The sequence below is a fragment of the Ochotona curzoniae genome, unplaced genomic scaffold, assembly GCF_017591425.1.
Source record: "Ochotona curzoniae isolate NIBS_2020 unplaced genomic scaffold, NIBS_Ocur_1.0 contig_3819, whole genome shotgun sequence".
Classification (NCBI taxonomy): Eukaryota; Metazoa; Chordata; class Mammalia; order Lagomorpha; family Ochotonidae; genus Ochotona; species Ochotona curzoniae.
In genome coordinates, this window is record NW_024466004.1 from 6078694 (window position 1) to 6098478 (window position 19785).

Here is a 19785-nt window from a genome sequence, read left to right on the forward strand (position 1 = left end):
GGGGCTCAGGCAGCTGGCTCTGTGCTGCTACAGCTACAGTGTCAATAAGAAAAAGGGTCTCTGGAAGCTGGACAGGGGACAGCCACCGTTGAGTCGTGACACACTCCTCTGCCCTGCCCTGGCCAGCTGGCTCCTTTAGGGTCTTTGAGACAGATGCTTGGCCAAGAGTAGGGCCAAGGAGGTGGGTACAGGGTGGGCTCATTCTCACTTCTGGCTCAGGCAGACAGGGCATTCAGGAGCTGTTGGATAGACACAAGCACAGCACCCAAAACACCAGAAGGGAGAAGCCATGAGGAGAGGGTGACAGACAACGAGGCCTTCAAAGACTGTGAACCAGAGAGAGGCCTGGGGGGACAGGAGGGAAGAGGAGGAGAGAAGAAGGGAGGCGGTTGTGCCAGAAGCCTGCTGTCGGGTACAGGGAAGCAAAGAGCAGGGAGAGCAGAAGACACAGATGAGAGGGGTGTGGTTTCACATGGAATCTGCCACCAGTGGAGGATTTCTAGGTGCCCCAAGGGGCGGGGATGTGGAGGGGAGATGTTCGGCATGACCACAGATGTCCCCATCGCAGAGGGCACTGGGGCCACCACCCGGGATCTCAGACCCATAGCACCTACCGGCAAGGCTGGGCTGGCCCCAGAAAGGAGGCTTCTTGGACAATTTGGAATAAAATGGGCACCGTGTACTAATACTAACAGCCTGTTATTAAAATCAAGTGTTATTTTGTAAAATGCATTTGCCAGGGACTCGCTAATTACAGCCAAGGCGCATTTCTGTGTGTTGGTGCCGATTAATCCTGAACGGTTTAAGCAGCCGAATTTTATACATATAATTATCACTCAAGATTCACAAAACAGCAACAAGATGCTCTGGGGGGCTGCCCTTAAAGGATGAGGGGTGATGGGAGAACAGGGGTGGGGTGTCCACATAGGGAGCTTCCATCCAGATCTGGCTGAGCTTAAGGCAGCGAGGGCAGCATCACCTTGGCTCCCCCTCCGAAGAGGTTCTCCAAGAGTAAAGGAAGTAAGGGAAGGGAGGGGGCTGCGGTGCTGCCTGGCGAATGGAAGGGAGGGACCCTCACAGAGCTGGAAGTGTCAGGAGACCTTGCTTCACCAGTGCAGGGAAAAACAGAGAACAGCTGCCCAGCAACAGAGAAGCGATACCAGGAACCAAGCTAGCTGCAGATACAGGGTGCTGGCAAGGAGGTGACACCTGGGTATACAGGCCCTAGGTGTTCATGTGGAGGCCCAGGCAGCCCCCAGACCAATCTTGCCTGTATGAGCCTCCTGTTGGATCACTGCTTAAGGATCTTGGGTCCCCTGTCCACTACGGTAGAGCACCACAACTGGAAATGGCTGGCTTATAAGCAGGCAACAAGAGAGGCAGGGACGGGGCATGACAGCCTGTGTCATGTGAGGGTCTGAGTCCTGTATGGGAGTTGCTGGGGACTGGGCCTGAGTGGCAGGTGTGGGAACCCCTGGCAGGAGAATATGCAGCCAAGGAACACAGACATTGCAACAAGCTACAAGACTATCCATGGAGGGATCTAAGTACTTGGGCCCCTGTATCTACAAGGGAGACCCAGAAGAAACTCCTGGTTCCTAGATTCTGCACCATCCAGCCCTTGCCCCTACCTGCTTCCATCTGTGGGGTGAATCAACAGATGAAGATCTCTCTCTCCCTTTCTCTAACTCTGTTGTTCAAATATATAAATAATAAATATTTGTTTAGAAGTTTTTAATCCACGCATAGTTTTCTCAAAATGTACATTTTCCATGAACTTTTTGAAAAGCGCCCATGCATATGAACTTTCAAAACGTGTTGCCCCCAAATGAACTTATCAGGGGTTGGCATTGTAGGGTAACACATGAAACCAGCTGCTTGGCATGCCCACATTCTGTATCAGAGCAGCTATTTAAATTCTGGCTGCTCTGCTTCTCCTCCAGCTTCCTTCTAATGTGCCTGGGAGGCAGCAGATGATGGCCCAAAGGCTGGCGTCCCTGCTGGCCATGTTGGAGGCCCAGGTGGAGTTCCTGACTCTTGACTGTTGGCATCATCCTGGCCTAACCCTGCTATTGTAGTCATCAGGGAAGTCAACTAGGGGATAGAAGACCTCTCTCTCTCCATTTCTCTGTCTGTCCCTTTCTGTCACTCTGCATTCCAAATAAATCAATCTGTAAAAAAATAAAATAACAAAGTTATCTGTTAACCTGCCTTCCTCGTGAATGGTGAATTTGAACTTCTCCCGTCTTCCCTTTGATGAGCCCTGGAGGACCCCAATCCTCAACTCCATCCCTTCTTGCACTGAGTGGCTGCGCAGGCACCCAGTCCCCAGTCTAAGCTGCTGCCCCGGCCCCATGATTCCAAACGGTGAAGAAGAAAAGGCTTGCTTGCTACATGGCAGGTGTTTGACTGCCACTTGCTGTCTGAAGCAGGATTACAAGACTTTAAGTTAGCAGATGCAAAACCAGTTCCACACCCATGGGTGCCTATCCCAGCCCTGCTTCAGGCCTGCTGTGAAAGGATAAGGTATCTGAGACCTCCAGTGTTTCCCATGCCAGTGGCACCAAGCCCCTCCCTCAGCAGGAGCCCAGGGGCTTGGGTGAACTCTGGGACTCTTAACTCCACAGCGGCACAGAGGGGGTGTGTGCACCGGCCAAAGTCACAGAGATGGTGAGACACAACTGAGCACTCCCAGCTGGGCCTTCCCACGCTGCTTTGCAGGAGCAGGGAGGGGCCTTCCACACCTCATTCACTCCCCACCGCCCCGCCAGTTCCAGGAAAACAACAACATGCAGGTTTCCTTATAGTTGTGAACAACAAGGATACAGCAAGCCTGGGGGGTAACACTCCCATTAGCCTATTCTCTTAGCATGCAGGAAGGAACAAGTTTTAAAGATTAAATAAAAGCTAAACTACGCAAAACATACATGAGTTATAAACAGAAAATTCCACTGGGGTCAACTATTCCCTGGCATCCAGCAGCAGACCCAGAACCAGGACCGATCGGCCAGATGCCTGCTCTGTCCAGCTGTGCCTTGGTAACCTGTCTTGTGGACTAGCTACCTTCCTCAATGCTGATTCATGCATGCACACACACACATACATGCTCACACACACACGCATGTTTGCAGCCCTCTCCTCTGCTCCCACGGGCAGCCTGATCTGCTTGTCACCTTCTGCATTTTGCTCCATGACCTGGCTCACTCAGGCAGGCCTGAGGGGCTGGGAGGAGGTTCTCCTGCTGACTCTCTCCCCATGCCAAGCAGCCTCAAAGCTGTCTTTTACTAGCAGTGAGCAGCTCTCGCTGGCCACAAAGGAGCTCCGGGGCTGCAGAGGTGGTCGGCACAGGCATGCGCAGGGGATGCTCTCTAGACGCCCTGGTGCTGCCAGCAGCTTCTTCCCTTGTACCTCCAGTCTCTCCCCAGGAGGCAGACTAAGTGGGCAAGGATTGTCAAAGTCCCAGCCCCTGCTCCTTTCTTTCCTGTCAGAAACAGCCAAAGTGACTTCATGGAGGAAAGGCTGAATTTAGGTCAAGGGCCCCGGGTTCTGGTCTTAGCTTGGTGTCTACCTTGTTGTGTGACCTTAAGCCAGCCACTTCCCTTCTCTGCACTCTAGTTCCTCCTCTGCAAAAGCCAGCCTTCCTCTAGTCTGACTTCAGTTTCCCTCCAGTTCTAGCCACCTGGGTCCTCCCTTCCCTGACCTTGGCTGGACTCTCCTCCTCCCACTTCTCCACCTCTCTGGGACCAGGCAAGTGCTTCATCATGGGAGGAGGGGAGGGGAAACAGGTGCCTTCCCCAGGCAGCCCCTTGGTGGCCCTGCCAGCAGACATTTTCAAAAGTCAACCCAGAGAGCGCAGGGGCGGGGCCCTGCTGCAGACTGCCTCGCTAAGCAAATTACAGCCTCTCAAGGGTGTTGGTGACAAATGATAGCTAAATGGTTTGCTTTCCGTATGCAAATGAAGCCACCAATTTACATTCATTTGCACCTGATGGGTGTCTAAAATGGATGGATTTGATTTGTGCCTGATCTGTAAGTGTCTAATTTATTAATCAATAAAACGTCATGTGCAGGCACGAGGATCCCCAGCTCCAGCCAGCCTCCATATATATGTAAATAATGCAATCTCTCAATCTACTTGTTATGTAAATGTTAATATGAAACTGACAGAAATATGCGTCTGGGCAACTTTATGAGCAGAAGGAGCTGAGATTTACATGTGCTCCACCCCACCCTCGCCCCTCGGCTCTCTCCCTGCCTCCTTCCTCTTACCATACCTCCCTCCCACTGTACCTGGATACCTGTTGGCCCATCCCACCTTCTCCAGAAAGTCCTCCTGCAGGCTACCGTTATCTCCTGGGCAATGTGCTTTGCTCTGGCCCTCAGGCTCTCCACTGCTGCATGCTCTCTCTACATGAAGAACTTCGCGCCTCTCTAAGGACCAGCTGAATGTCACCACCTGTAAGCAGCACCCAGTGGGCATGCAATGCAGGCACAGCAGCACCAACAGACCCCGGGCTCCTGGCTTAGTTCCAGCACTGCTTCCTCGGCAATACAGGGCACGGTTCTGAGCGCAGCTGGGGGCTGGCAGAGCTTCTCATGGGGAGGCTGCTGTTGTCCCCCATGTACAGCTAAAGAGCTGAGCTTTCAACATGCAAACAGACAGGCCGACTCCAGTTTGAAACCAGCTGGTGCCAGGCACCAGCACTGCAAGACAGCCTCAACCCAGTGAGCGGAGAGCAAGTCCAACACCCTTGAAGGGACGACAAAGCAAACCTCAGCAAGGATAAGAAGAGAAAGGAACCACCCAAGAAGGCATGTGCAGCCTGGGTATTGCAAGTGTTCAGCTTCCTGTAGCAAAGCAATAGTTCTCCATACAGAGTCCCCACTCTCTCACCCCATCAGATCTCCACACTGACCGGCTCTCCCCACCATCTGGCTCTATCTATACTGGCTGATTTATCCCCGCCCCATCAGATCTCCACACAGGCAGCCTCCCCCGACCATCAGATCTCCACACTGGCCAACTCCCCAATCAGACCTCCACACTGGTTGATTTCCACCCCCCTACACACACACCCTGCCATCACATTTCCACACAGGCTCACACCCCCATCACATCTCCACATTGACTGACACCCCCATCACATCTCCACACTGGTTGACACTCCTATCACATCTCCACACAGAGCCCATATGTCTAGGCAATGCCTACTCTGGGCCACAGGAGATGAAGGGCCACAGCCTTCCTTCCATCTTCTGCCAGAAGGATCATTCATGGGCCAACAGCCCCAAGTGGTAACCAAAGGCAATAAGCGAGCCCATGTGCCTGTGTATTTAATATTTCTGTCAATGCCAGCATTGATTCATGTGTCTGTTCCCAGTGATGGGGAACTTCAGAAAGACATGGCAAGCTTGTTACATCATGTTCATAGAGCAAAACAAACTATTCATGCAGCATCTTTGTCCTCCAAGGTTGTTCTGAAGATGTGAATTTGGACTTGACAGGGACAGGGCTGTGACGCTCATAGTGGCTGAGGGAATGAACCCCAAATGTGGGACCAGTTATGTCTAATTTGCAGTGCTTCTACAAGTTTCTTTGAAAGACAAATGCTTCACACATGCTTAAAGTGAGTGAAGGGTCCGGTGTGGTAGTCTAGCAGCTAAAGTCCTCACCTGTACACGCCAGGATCCCCTATGGACGCTGGTACTAATCCTAGTGGCCCCACTTCCCATCCAGCTCCCTGCCTGTTGCCTGGGAAAGCAGCCAAGGATGGACCAAAGCCTTGGGACCCTGCACCTGTGTGGGAGACTTGGGAGAAACTCCTGGCTTCTGACTTTGGATGGGCTCAGGTTCTTCCATTGCAGCCACTTGGGGGAGTGAATCGTCCAACGGAAGATCTTTCTCTTTGTCTCTCCTTCCTCTCTATACATCTGACTTGCCAATAAAATAAATAAATATGTTTTTGAAAAAGTGAATGAAAAGTAAGACAGATGCCAATGTCCTTTGTCCTGGCGAGCCACTCCCCACAAGCCTTTTAAGGGCAGGCTTAGCTAAGGGTTAGGATGAGGTTCTTCTTCCAGAACCTTCTTTATTAAATGTGAGGATAACCAACAGAGTGAAGACCCACGGGGAATGAGCAGAGACAAGCAAGAAGCAAAGGTCAATGGTGTGTACTTTTATTCAATTGGCCCCATTATCTACGCACAGTAGGGCAAGAGGCTCAAATCAGCTAAAAGATGTGCCTGAAGCCACACAGCTGGCAAGTGGTATAGTCCAAATGAGAAGTCAGGTCTTCCCACAAATCCTGGACCCCAGCCAGTTCCCCAAGTTTGGTCATGGAAAGCAAGGCCTGGAGCCAGCACAGACGGTAACATTTGTCCAGCATTGGAGAGAAGGTCTGGTTCTAGAGCATTCAGAACTGTAAAAACCTGGCTCAAGAGAGAACAAGGGTGTAATGAAGAGAAAGGTGTCTGACTGGACTAGACCAGGGTTTGAAAATCATCTGAGGGGGGCTGATGTGGTAGCCTAGTGGCTAAAGCCCTCACCTTGAATGTGCCAGGATCCCATATGGTTGCCGGTTCTAATCCCAGTAGCCCCGCTTCCCATCCAGCTCCCTGCTTGTGGCCTGGGAAAGTAGTTAACGATGGTCCAAAGCCTTAGGACCATGCATCCATGTGGGAGACCCAGAAGAGGTTCCTGCCTCCTGACTTCTGATCGGTGCAGCTCCAGCAGTTGCAGCCACTTGGGGAGTGAATCATTGGATTGAGATCTTCCCCTCTCTCTCCTCTTCTCTGTATATCTGACTTTCCAATAAAAATAAAATAAATCATAAAAAAGGAAATCATCTGGGGCTGCCTATAGTGCCAGAGTCCCATACAGGCACCTGTTCAAGTTCTAGCTGCTCCACTTCCCATCCAGCTCCCTCCCGTGAGCCTGAGAAAGCAGCAGCACATGGCCTTGGGCCCCTACACCCACGTGGGAGACCTGGGAGAAGCTCCTGGCTTTGAGTCAGGTGGCCGTTTGTGGCCATTGGAGGAATGAACAGGGGGTTGGAAGACCTTCTCTCTTTGTCTCTCCTCCAGTCTCTGTTAAATGTGCCTTTCAGATAAAAATAAATCTTTTTTTAAAAAAAGTAGAAAAGATCTCTCCTTCTCTGTCTTTCCTTCTCTCTCTGTAACTCTGCCTTTCAAATACACAAATCTTTTTTTAAAAATTACATGGCAAAATTATTTTGCTCATTAGTGATCACTTAATTAAAAATTACTGTTTTGAAGAAAATCAGAACAAGAGCACCTGAAGGCGCGTGAACGCGCGTGCTGATGTTCTGCATGGGCCGCTGCGCTCTGTGGGCAGTTTGGGAAGCCCTGGGGCGGCAGACACAATGATGTGGGTAACCCTGGATGTGTGATAAGTACTGAGTGCATGCAAACCCTTTATGCATGAGAACTCATCGAGTTCTACAAAAGGCTTCTTGTCACTCCTGCTGATGGCGCCAGAGAGAGCAAGTTACCTGCCTGAGGCAGCACAGCTGGTTAGAGCCAGTGCGGGGATTCAAACCATTGTCCTGGGTGGCAGTGTTTACACACTTTTAATTCCTAAGGAACATGCCAACCTTTCAGAAGCAGTGTCTCCAGGGAAATTATTTCTAACCTTGAACTCTAACAGTACAGGACTCTCCGACCCAGTGTCACCACTCCTCTCTACCCGTGGCCCTCTGACATTGGGCAACTCTTTGCAAGGACACCTGGATAGTTCTCTCACTTGAAGAAGAGGCAGGGCCCATCCAGCCAAGGTGGACCACACAGCTACCCTAACCCGCCCAAGGACCAAAGTCAAGGGCATGGTTCATTGCACAGGCTGCAGACCCCCAACTCACAGCAATCCTCATCCTTTCTCTCTACTAAGGGGCACAGGGTCCTCTGGGCCATCAGATCGCCCTTGCCCTGGATCCTCCAGGAAGCTTCAGAGAGTGCACAATGCCACCACGGCGATACCTCCTGGGCTTGTTTGGGACCTGCACTGGCTGGAGGGTTGTGCCTGCAAAACATGCCCAGGTGTCTGTGAAAGTGTGTCGCTTCTCTCCATCCTTCTTGTCCTTGTGCAGGCCATAGGGGTGATCTCAGAGTGGGAAAAGAAAGATACATAAGGGCACTGCCCTTCCTGTCTGTTCTGAAGTCTAAACTCAGTGAGGAAACTGTTGAGGAGCCCCAGGGGAGTAGGGGGAGCAGAGAAACGGAAGGGCAACCAGCCAGCCCTGTCTAGCACCCAAGGACCCCTGCATAATCCTGATCCGAAGAGCAGTAGAAAATCCTGATCAAGACAGACTCTGATTTTTGCCTCAGTGGGAAATGTGGGGTCCGGGATCAGTTTTATGGCAGGGTCAATAAAATAAAGCAAATGCAATGTTATTGGCCAGTGAAATTTACGGACTGAGCAGGCCACCACGTTATCCACAGCAGTTCCCTGCAGCTGGTCGTGGTGGGCCTGAGGGAAGTGTAACTCATCTCAGCATTTCCCCGAACCAAATGGAATAGAGAAAGGAAATAAATTGTCAGCCAAGCCATCAAGAGGGGCTTCAAATGAAGGGCCTGTGGATTTGGGTTATGCATAGCTTTCCACAGTCTCTCCTTTGGTGCACAGAAAATGCAATATTTCCTGAAAGATGGCAGAGTGTGAGCCATGTGTGTGTCTTCAAGTCCCAGCCTGTCATCTCCTAGGTGAGACTTTGAACAAGGGGCTGAGCCCCTTGGTGCCTCAGTTTCCCCATCTATAAAGTGAAGGTCACGATCGCAGCCCTCCCACAGGGCGTTGTGTGTGATCTTCCACCTGTCTGATGCAGGTACTCAGCTAGAAGCACAGATGTTCCTTTGCTTATGAGTCTGCTTTTCCCTGTTTAGAACTGCAGGTTGGAGGAGGTGTGGCACAGCAGGGTAAGCTGCCACTTGGCATGCCTGCATCCTGTATCTGTATTGTGGTTCCAGCTCCAGGACCTCTGCTCATCCAGCTTCCAGCTGATGTGCATCCTGGGAGGCAACAGACGATGGCTTAGGTACTTGGGCCCTTGCCACTCATGTGAGAGGACCCAAAATGAGTTCCTAGCTCCTGACTTTGACCTGGCCCAGCCCTGGTTGCTGTGGGCATATGGGGAATAACCAGCAGATGTATCTCCCTCTCTCTCTCTTGCTCTGCCATTCAAACCAATATTCAAAAGAAATGTTACAGGCGCCCCCATTTGGCAATGCCTGCAGGCTTGGGGTGGCCAGCTGACTACCCTATCAGACCTGCCTTTGGGCCATACAGGGAGCCTGGCTGTCTCCACTGCCCTTGGCACAGACAGAAGATGGTCAAATGGGGTGAAGATAAAGTTCTGCATCCAGGTTAGGACAACCCCCTACATGGGCCAGTGTTGGTGGGGGCTGGGCAGTGAGGTTGGAGAAGGACAGAGTGACTGAGCAGAAAGTCCGTATAAGAGGGAAGACTTCAGAGAAAGCAGGTGTTGGTGATGGCGATGGTTGAAATGATGGAACTTGGCCTTGGCTACTCCTGGTCCTGTTGGCCACCATCTTACGAAGCTCTCCCCTTCTTGGGTGTCTCCCTCAGCTCTGAGTCCTTTCTCCTGCCTCCTTAGTGCATCATCACTCTCTGCTTGCCCCATAAACCCTGTACGTCCGTTGCTGTCCTTGCTCTGCACATCCCAACTGCACAATGCTGCCGTAAATCCCCATCTAGAGACCTCACCAGAATCTCCTCCCCACTCGGCCTGTCCTGAGACCCCATGCACATACCACCAAGACCCCCCAGTCCACAGCTTTCCTGCCACCCTGCAGGCAGCCAGAACTCTCCCCAACCTCAGAAAGCTCTTCTCAGTTCACACCTGGCTGCCACTTTGGTGTTCCTGTTCTAGGTGGCTACTGATGCTGCCTGCCCAGCTGCTCCAAGTCACAAGGCTTGAAATCAGTTTGGGGGATGGGGAACACAGAGACTTCTTTTAAAAAACTATTTATTTATTTGAAAGACATATTTGTATACCTCCCACCATCTGCTGGTTCACTTCCCAAATGCCTACAACAGCCAGGGTTGGGTCAGACTGAAGCCAAGAGCCAAGAACTCCACCCAGGTTCCCTATGTAGGCTGATTGGCAGGAATCCACGCATATAGGTCATCTTCCATTGCTTCTTAGGCACATTAGCAGGGAGCTAGATTGGAAGCAGAGGTAGAATTCAGTCCTAGGAATGCCAATTCTGCATGCAGTAACTCCCAGCAACGGCTTAACCAGCTGTGCCCCAATGCTTGCCCCAGAGGAAGCATTTAAAGAATATATTGTGAAAATAAGTACACACAGGGCAAGGTCAGAGAATTTGCACAACAAACAGAGATCACACAGCACATCCTTCAGCTGCTCTCTGCATGAGGGATGGTTCTTCTGACATTCACTGCCATTGCCCAATGCTGAAAAGAGAATCCCACAGTGTCCTCTTTTATGCCCGCTGGTGTTTGGAGGTCCAGAAGCATCTCGCAGGTCACTCCATGTAACTGCAGAGCACCCTGGCGTGTCACGGCTCACCTCTCTCCCCACCGCTCATGGGCTGCTCTGAATCCTGGAGCCCACGCCCTGGCACTGCAGTGTGTGGCAGGGAACAGACACAACCAGCTGCCAGCAATGCCTGGCCACTCCTGCTAGGGTCCACTTCATGCGCCCTACCGCCAACATGGAGGGATTTTCTCTCCCATCTCTGTGCAAGCTGTATGTCTTAACCTTTGCACATCAGTTTTCTGTGTAGGAAGATGCTGCCCACAGTGCTTGGGTCCTGTAGTCACTAACTGACACAGCAGGATCTGCACCCACATCTGCTCTAGCCCCGCAAGCCCTGCCTGTATTGTGTCCATTTGAACTCCCATCAGGCCCTAGCCCATCACCATCCTTCCTTAGAAGCCTATACTGCTTCTGTCCCCTCTTCACCTTTCACATCTCAGCAGGATGCCCTGACACCTTCTATCAGAGCCATCTCCTGCTCCTGCACCTGAAGCAATGTCTCCATGCAGGAGCCCGTGAACAGTTTGCTGACAGGTGCCTGCACCTGCTTCAACATCTGCACTTACTGATGCTCAGTCTGCATCCAGCCCCACCAGCCTTTCTAGTCACATCCCCCGAAGCCTGACTGGTGAGGCTGCACCATGGACAGCTGCAGGGTGCAACGAAATGTGCCATCTGATCCTCCTGGGGGGAGGGTTCTTCAGGTCCCAGAGATGGATTGGACTGGATTCCAATTCATATCATACAGATAGTTGGCACTGTGGCAGCTCAGATTAAGCAACCACACTGACATCCCAATATGAATGCTGGTTCAAGTCCGGGCTTCACTACTTCTGGTCCAGCTCCCTGTTAATGTGCTTGGGAAAGCAACAGAAGATGACCCAGGTACCCACACCACTGACACCCATATGGTAGACCTAGACGGAGCTCTGGATTCTGCTGTCAACCCAGACCACAGTGATCATTTGGGGAGAGAGCAAATGGGTGGAAGTTCTCACTTTCTACTTCTGTCACTCTGCCTTTCAAATAAAGAAAACCAATCTTGATAAAACAGAAGTGTAATGCACCAAGGGGTCGTAATCATTGTACGACAACCATGCCCAATGCTACTTTTAACATTTGTTTAACAAGTGATACTCTAAAACACAGCATCAATGATGCAATAGCCCTATGAGACACAGAACACTGTTACTCTTCCTTCATTGATATAGAAACAGGCTCAGAGAGGTAAAGCTACCTACTCAAAGACACAGAGCCAAGAAGCAGCTCAGCTGGAGCTGAAACCCCACTTGTCATCCCCGCAGCACTACCTCTGCCTGCTCGACCTCAGCAATCCTGCACCTGCTCTAGGGTGCCTCATCACTCATAGCCACAAAGCAGCACTGGATCTCCTAGTCAGAGTTAATTAATCTCTCCTCCATGCATTTTGTTTGAACTTTTATTATAGTAATTAGAGCAGCCTGACTTTTATTAGAATCATTATTTACGTGTCTGCCTCTCCAACTGGGATGGGAGCTCAGAGAGGCTGAAGCTCTGTCAGCTTTGTGCCTTGGTTCCCCCCGAGGTTTAGGACAGAGCTGGCATGATCCTGACCCAGCACGCCTACCCCACAGGCCTCCTGCCTTGGGGGTACTCCTTGCATCCTTGACTGAGTCAGTTGAGCTGCAGTCAGAGACTCCAACAAGGCCATCTGCGGCTGTGCCAATGCCCCAAGGTGCAGCCCTGGCCTTCCCAAGTGTCTTCCTTCACCCTCTGTGCCTCTGTTTTATTTTGTTTGTTTCCCCATCTTCTTTCTCCCCTTTCTTTTCCTTTCCCTTAACTGGAGGAATACAGAACAAAAATACATTTGCTATTACTTGTTGTACCGATTGCATTTAAAAAAAAAATCTGTTCCCTGCTCTAAAAAGTATCTGAGTGGGATGTTTTCTACTTTGCCTCTTGTCACTCAAGCAAACACACACACACACACACACACACACACACACACACACACACACACACACACAGAGATTTCTGGGTGTGAGTATTTGGTACAGTGATCAAGACCTTCCGTGGGACTCCAGCATGCCCATCAAAGGGACAGGGCTGGAGTCCCAGCTCTGCTCTGATTCCAGCTTCCTGTTAAAGCATGCCCTGGCAGGCAGCAACTGCTGGTTCAAACAGTTGGACCCCTGCCATTCATGTGGGAGACACAGATGGAGACCCAGGCTCCAGGCTTCAGCCTGGCCCCACCCTGGCTATTGTGGGGACATTTGATTTCTATTTCCTTGAAGTTCCTGAGATGATCTTCTCTGTCCATTACTGAATATTGATGGGACATGGAAAAGTACCCTTGCCCATCCCTTCCACACCACAGTGAACTGTACCTGGAAGCCAGCCAGGTCACCCAGCCTACACTGGTGCTCAGCAGACAGAGGCCAGCTCATACCTTCTGAATAGACAAAATAAAAGCTGGAGGCAGCCCCCTGTCCCACAGGTTGCCACTTCCCAGAGGTGGCAGACCAGTAAGGTGTGGACCTCAGCACAGCCTGGATCGAGGCAGGGTTGGTGCCTGTGTCCACACTGCAGGTGGGGACAGGAGTGCCGCGGTGTCATTACATCGCTGGTAAGTTTATGAGGCTCTCTCTCGTTATCAAGATGAGCAAACTGAGGCTCAGGGTGGTGATGTAGCATGCCAAGAATAACACAACTGTTAAATGGTGGGCCAAGCAGACAAAATAGTAGAGCCTGTGATCTGAACGACTTGGCAAAGGCATCCCGGGAAGCCCAGCGTTCGCTCTGTCACCAGTTGGGGGACCTGTCCTTCCATATCTCCCTGTGAGGGGACACCACATGACTTTGCTCTTGAGGTAAGAACTTGATGAAAGCTCTCCCAAAGAAGATGGGAATGGCACATTTTCATGGACATCACACTGGGGAACCATGGACGCTCTGCACTGTCCCCTGCTGATACACGGACAAGTAACTGCAAGAGTACTGCTTGCAGCTCTAGCAGCACCTCGCCCTGCTGTGATGGGCAGACAGGTCCTGCACAGGCTCTGAAGCCAACAAGATGACTCTGGCTGGATAGGCCCCAAGCCTGTTTCCCTCTCTAGGAAAATGGACTTTTAAAAAGTTTGATGTGTGGGCCCGGCGCTGTGGCCTAGCAGCTAAAGTCCTTGCCTTGAACGCGCCGGGATCCCATATGGGTGCTGGTTCTAATCCCGGCAGCTCTACTTCCCATCCATCTCCCTGCTTGTGGCCTGGGAAAGCAGTCAAGGACGGCCCAATGCTTTGGGACCCTGCACCTGTGTGGGAGACCCAGAAGAGGTTCCCAGCTTCGGATCGGCACAGCACCGGCCATTGCGCTCACGTGGGGAGTGAATCATCAGACAGAAGAGCTTCCTCTCTGTCTCTCCTCTCTGTATATCCGCCTTTCCAATAAAAAATAAATCTTAAAAAAAAATTAAAAGGTTTGATGTGTTTATTTTAAAGGCAGAGTGGCAGAGCCAGAGGGAGTCAGAGACAGAGAATGTTGCATCTCCTGGTTCACTCGCCCGGTGGCCACAATGGCCAGGCTGGAGCCAGGAGCCAGCAGCCCCATGCGGATGGCAGAGATGCAAGCACTTGGCCCATCCTGCACTACTTTCCCAGGCACATGAGGAGGTTGCTGAATGGGAAGCAGGGCAGTTGGGGTTCAAACCAGTGCTCTGATATGAACTGCAGATATTACAAGTGGTGATTTAACCTGCTGCACCATGCTGGGGCCAGGAAAAGGGCTTTCATGCTAGCCCACATTTCATAAAGCTCTTGACAATTGAATGAGAAGCTGTGTGCAAAGAGCTGAGGGCCAGGCCTGGCATCCCAGTTTCTATTGTCACTGGCTGCACTCACTCTCTCTTTTCCCATTGTGGACCTTCTCCTTGGGCCCTGGCACAGGCTAACAGACCACCCTGCTGAGCCAGGTGGAGGAGGAGGGGTCGAGACCAAGGCAATCATCCACGATGCAGTACTTCCTGAGTGCCCGGCATGCTGGAAAAGCCCAGGCAGAAAGCACAGCGACGTCTCACACCTGAGCAAGCCACCTCTGGGGCTCTCACCACACCCACACAGAAGCAAGTCCGGAAAAATGTATCTACAGGGGATGTGTACAGAGTCTGTGCTTGCAATTATTCCCTTAACAGTACAGTGTAGCAAACACTGCATTAGGTGCAACTAGGGATGACTCGCAATACATAGCGGGAGTTGGCATGTGGCACAGTGGGTTAAGCCAACATCCTATATCAGCCTTCATCAGAGCACCAGTTTGAGTCCCCTTTCCATCCAGCTGCCTGCTAAGAGGCCTGAGAAAGCAGCAGAAGATGACCCAGGTGGCAGACACAGATGGAATTCCTGGCTCCTGGCTTTAGCTGGGACCCAGTCCTGGATGTTACAGTCATGGGAGAGTGAGCCAGTGAATAGATCTTTCTTGGTCTTTCTCTCTCCCCTTCTCCTCTCTCTTTCTTTAACTTGGCCTCCAAAATAGTAAATCTTAAAAAAATAATAATAACAAAAAGCATATATTACCATGGGCTTCAATTGCCTGCAACTGGCATGCCATTTTCTCTAAGAGACTCTGGCACCTAAGAATTTCAGCATTCACATTGGGTCCTGGAACTAATCCCTGTGGATACACAAGGGCAGCTGTACCACTCTCCCATTTCACAGATAGGATGCCTGAGGTTCAGGTGAGGACCCACACAACTTGCTCCAGGTCCATGACCAAGTCTGACTGCAGAGTGCAGGCTCTTCCTGCTGCAGCCAAAATCAGTCCTGCGTCATTGGGGAGAGCAAGCAGTGGCCCTGATAGGAATCCCTGGGGGCATACAAGACATTCTGCCAGCTGCCCTGCCAGCTGTGCGATCTCTTCAAGTCCCCAGTCACCTGGTTGCCTATCAGATGAGAAGACCAACAGGGAGCCCCCCAGGAGACCAGCAGAGCTGACAATCAGGATTGCTCATCCCAAGCTGCAGGCGGGCACTGTGTCCTAAATGCCCGGGGAGAGCTTAGAGACACCTGGAACCCAGGCTGGCCATGACCTGGACACAGAGTTCCAAAGCAGGGTAGTTGACAGAGCCGTGACCAGCCCCACCTTGCCCTGGTGGTCTAAGGAGGTAGACAGGAAGTGTCTGGGTCTGGGAGACAGCCTGACACACATGACCCCATTAGCTGGGCAACCCTGTTCTCCCCCATCCTTGCCCCTCCTCCCGCTCTCCTACAGCAGGGACCCTGCTGCAAAGCCCACATGTGCCAGGTAGGTGCCAGTGGGCAGAGGACCCTCGGGCCACCATCTCCTCACTGCTCTTCTCAGTGAAGCCACATCTGTGCAAGCTTCCTGGGCCATGCACAATGCTGAGAAAAGAAATTCGATTAGGCAGAGAGGCCAAGGAGAAAGACATGGAGAGGGGGTGACCTGGTTTTGCCGCTGGCTCAGCGATGCAGGAGCAGATGGGGCTGGCCTGACTTAGAGATTCAGGAAGATACTGCGGGCCCAGGGGGAGTCAGGTGAGAAGATGGAAATAAGGGGACGGGAGTTCAGCTGTTAGTGGTTACATCCAGTCACAGCGCAGCTCCATAGGCAGAGTCAGGGCTGCAGAGGACCCCAAAAGGTGAAGGAGAATGAGTGTTGAGGAGGTAGGCAGGGGGAGACACAGCCCCGTCCCCAGGGAGACCCCGTCTAAAGAGGGAGACAAACCCATCTTCAGGTACCTTGGGCCTGGGCCCTCCCTGGTACAGGAGGCACCAAGTGGCCATGAGGGTTGGCTTCCCCAGTCCTCACAAGCACACTGTCAGGTAGAGGCTGTTGTTCTGCCCATTTCCCACACAAGGACCCGTAAGCACAGATGAGCGGCTGCCAGTGGCCCTGAAGCCAGCAAAAGCCAAGCTGGGTCTGCTCTTGATTCTGGGACTTTCTTAATCACTCTCACAGCCTGGGAGCTCATTCCCTCAGAATACTGCTCTTGCTACAGCAGCAGCAGCAGCTGGCACAGTCTGCCTCCACATGGGAGGCCCGTGGGGCAGGGATAGGACACCAAGAACAGAGCTTGACCTGCCGGAATATCTGTGCAAAGAATGTTCTTCCAGGAGAGGTAGCTGCAAGGTACAACCCACGTCACTCACGGGTCCACCACAGTGCATAGCCACATGGCCGCAGCATGTGCCAGTGTGCTCTGATCGTGTCACACCAACAGCAGCTACCCAGGTCCAAGTAACAAAATGAAAACTGGGAAGTTGGCCAAGGCTGTACATCACATGATCCAGCTGCAGTGTCCCCTACTCCAGGAAGCTCTCCTGACTACTTCTACCATACATGCCTGCCAGCCCCCTCCTAGGGGCTCATTCCTGTCTGTAGGCAACATACCTCCCCAGCACACCAGGAGCCCCAGTGCCAGGGGCGGGTAGGGATAGCAAGCTGGCCTGAGTCACCGTTCCTCCACCAAGACCTTAGCAGAATTAGGAACAAGTTGGCTTGCCTTGGTGTGGAAGATGGTTGAATGGACTCTGAGGCCACTGTGGAGGGCAGCGGAGAGAGGGACTACTGCCCAGGCCAGCTCAGCCCAGCCCAGCCCAGCCCCTCACCAACCTATCCAGCTGCAGATGGAAGCCCAAGGTGCTCCCTGAGACAGATGGCAGCACCTGGGCCCTGGGAGCTCCTGGCAGCCTCTGTGGCTCCAGACACACCTGCTCAGGTCTGACGGGCTCAGAGGAAGCAAACTGCCAGGAACTGAGGAATGGTTGTGTTTTCTGGCCCCTTCTTTACTATTGCCAGGAAGGATACCCAGAAATACATGATTTGCTCAGCATCGTTAGGAAGCACAGAGCCCTGGGCAGGAAATGAGAAGCTGGCTGGGTAATGATGGGAAGCCCCAGGTCCACAGGCATCCTTTCCTTCCAGGCCTGCCAGGCTGCTGCACCCACCTTCTCTAGGGCACTCCAACCACCCACCTCTTCCTCCATCAGCTCCCACCCAGGACAAGATCCTTGCACTCCAACATGAATTACCATAAATACAATGGGTCCAATTAGCGGGAGAGATTGCTGACTTCAACAGTGAACAAAACCGTTGCTGCTACAGCCTCTCTCCTGCCTTCCTTCCTGCAGCAACAGGCAGACAGACGGGCAATACTTTATCCTTGCAACCATATCTGCCCACCTCCTTCCCCAGCCACCATAAACCCCAGTACCCGTGCTCCACTTGTGCCTCCCAAGGGGTATCTTGTCTGTTCCTGGGTACCTGTAACTGCCCTATTGACACGTGCAATCCTTGACCACTAGTTATTTTATAGGACAAGATTGTCTGTCTTGACGTATAAGCTCTGTGGCACCCCCTTCTGCTAGCGCTTCCTGCAGGCCCCGTTTTTTCCCTGTTCACACCGTCCTGGGGTGCAAGCCTAGGGCTCAGTCCAGCTTCTGCCTCTCAAAACACAGGGCAGCTGCGAGCCTACTTCATTGGCATCCCAGCTTTCACCCTTTCCGTCTCGTGCCTGCTCCCTGGGGCTGGATATCAGGGGGCACAGGCTGAGCTGTTAGCCTTCAGTCAGTCTCCTTCCCTCTGTGGGGTTGGTCGCTTTTCCTCTGTGGGGTCACCGACACTCATCCTGTCAACATGGATCCCAAGGCACCGTTCTCCCACTTCAATCATTGTGATGTCTCTTCTCTGACAGCCCCTGACAAGGGCAGAGCCAGCACTGACTGTACGGAGAACAGAGGAACAAATAAAGACAGGGAGTTCTCAGGGGTGGAGAAAACAGCCACTCAGCAGCCATGGGAAGCCTTCCGGTCCTACTCATTCCTCTCTTCTCAATTAACAGCTTCGGAGCACCCAGCATGAGCCTGGCACCCGCCTCCCTAGCTGTGGCCACAGCAGGGAACAGAATGTGGTCCAATTCGTGTAGGGTGGGGACATGACTGATCGATCACGCTTGCAGAGACCATCTTCACACACACACATGGGTGTGCACATGATCTAGACTGGAAGGGGCCTAGCGTTGGGGGGATGACAGAGGTGGACATCAGGATGCCAAAGGCATTGGAGGGACCCCAGAGCCTACTCTGCCTGGCCCAGGGAATGAAAAAGACAGAGATATGGCTCAACGTGTGGGGCAAAGGCCAGGGGGACACAGGGGAAAAGTCCAGGTAGGCCAACCACAGGTATACATGATAGATCCCAATTATCACAAGTTCAGGTGTCCTTATTTGAAAGAGATGCTGGGAAATTTGGCTCTGCTGAAACCCAGGCCTGTGCCAGGGCAGTCATAGTCCTCTGCCATCCTCTGCAGGTGCCCCTCCTCCATAAATATATGCCCAGGATTGGCATCCGGGTTACAGCGAGATTCTGACCGTGCATCCCTCAGATCCTCTAATAGCAGCATGTGCAGCATCAGACAGGTGCCCAAAGGCTCACTCCAACCTGTGCCTGGGAGCTCAGAGGGGCAGGGGGAACCTACCTACCTAATTATACTGATGCCAACATGCAATGGCACACACAGGCACACACCACCACACCCAGCCCACAGGCCCATCCATTCAAGCATGCTCAGAAGCTTCCACCACACACACACACACACACACACACACACACACATATACACACTTTGCATTCCCAGGCACACAAGGCCTAACAAACTAACACACACTCCATGTCTGGGTGGGCTTCCACTTGGGGGGAGCGCATATTGCAGGCACACCTGCACCAGTTCTGACATGAGATGCCAGGACAGCCCCATGCAATTTTCACTGAGGATCCAAGGTCCCAGGGCTCCCTTCTCCCTGGGATGCAGGCTCTGAGTTTTCCAATTAGGAGACCTGCACCCTGAGAGGTGCTGGCAGCAGCAGGTCATTAAGGATGCAGCACAAGTATAACTGGATGAGGAGGAGGAGGAAGGAGCTGGGAGTGGGCGGGAATAGCCGCGGTGAAACATGGAAGAGACTTTCAGAGTGAGCTGGAGAGCATCTGCAGAGCGCAGAGCCCTCAGGGCACCGCATGCTGGCCAGCATCCCAGGGACCATGGGATTTCTCACTTCAGCCCTGGGAAAGCACACGCCAGCAGGGACCCTGCACCCTTAGCCTTCAGACCAGGCTGGGTGATACAGGAAAACACCACAACTTCCTCTCTGTATCCACACCTGCTCCTCAGCTCCAACCAGGCTTTGCTTCATTCAACAGGTGGAGTCAGCCTTGTTACCCCATCTGGTTCCAACCACAAGGTAATTTCTTCTGAGACCATCCTCT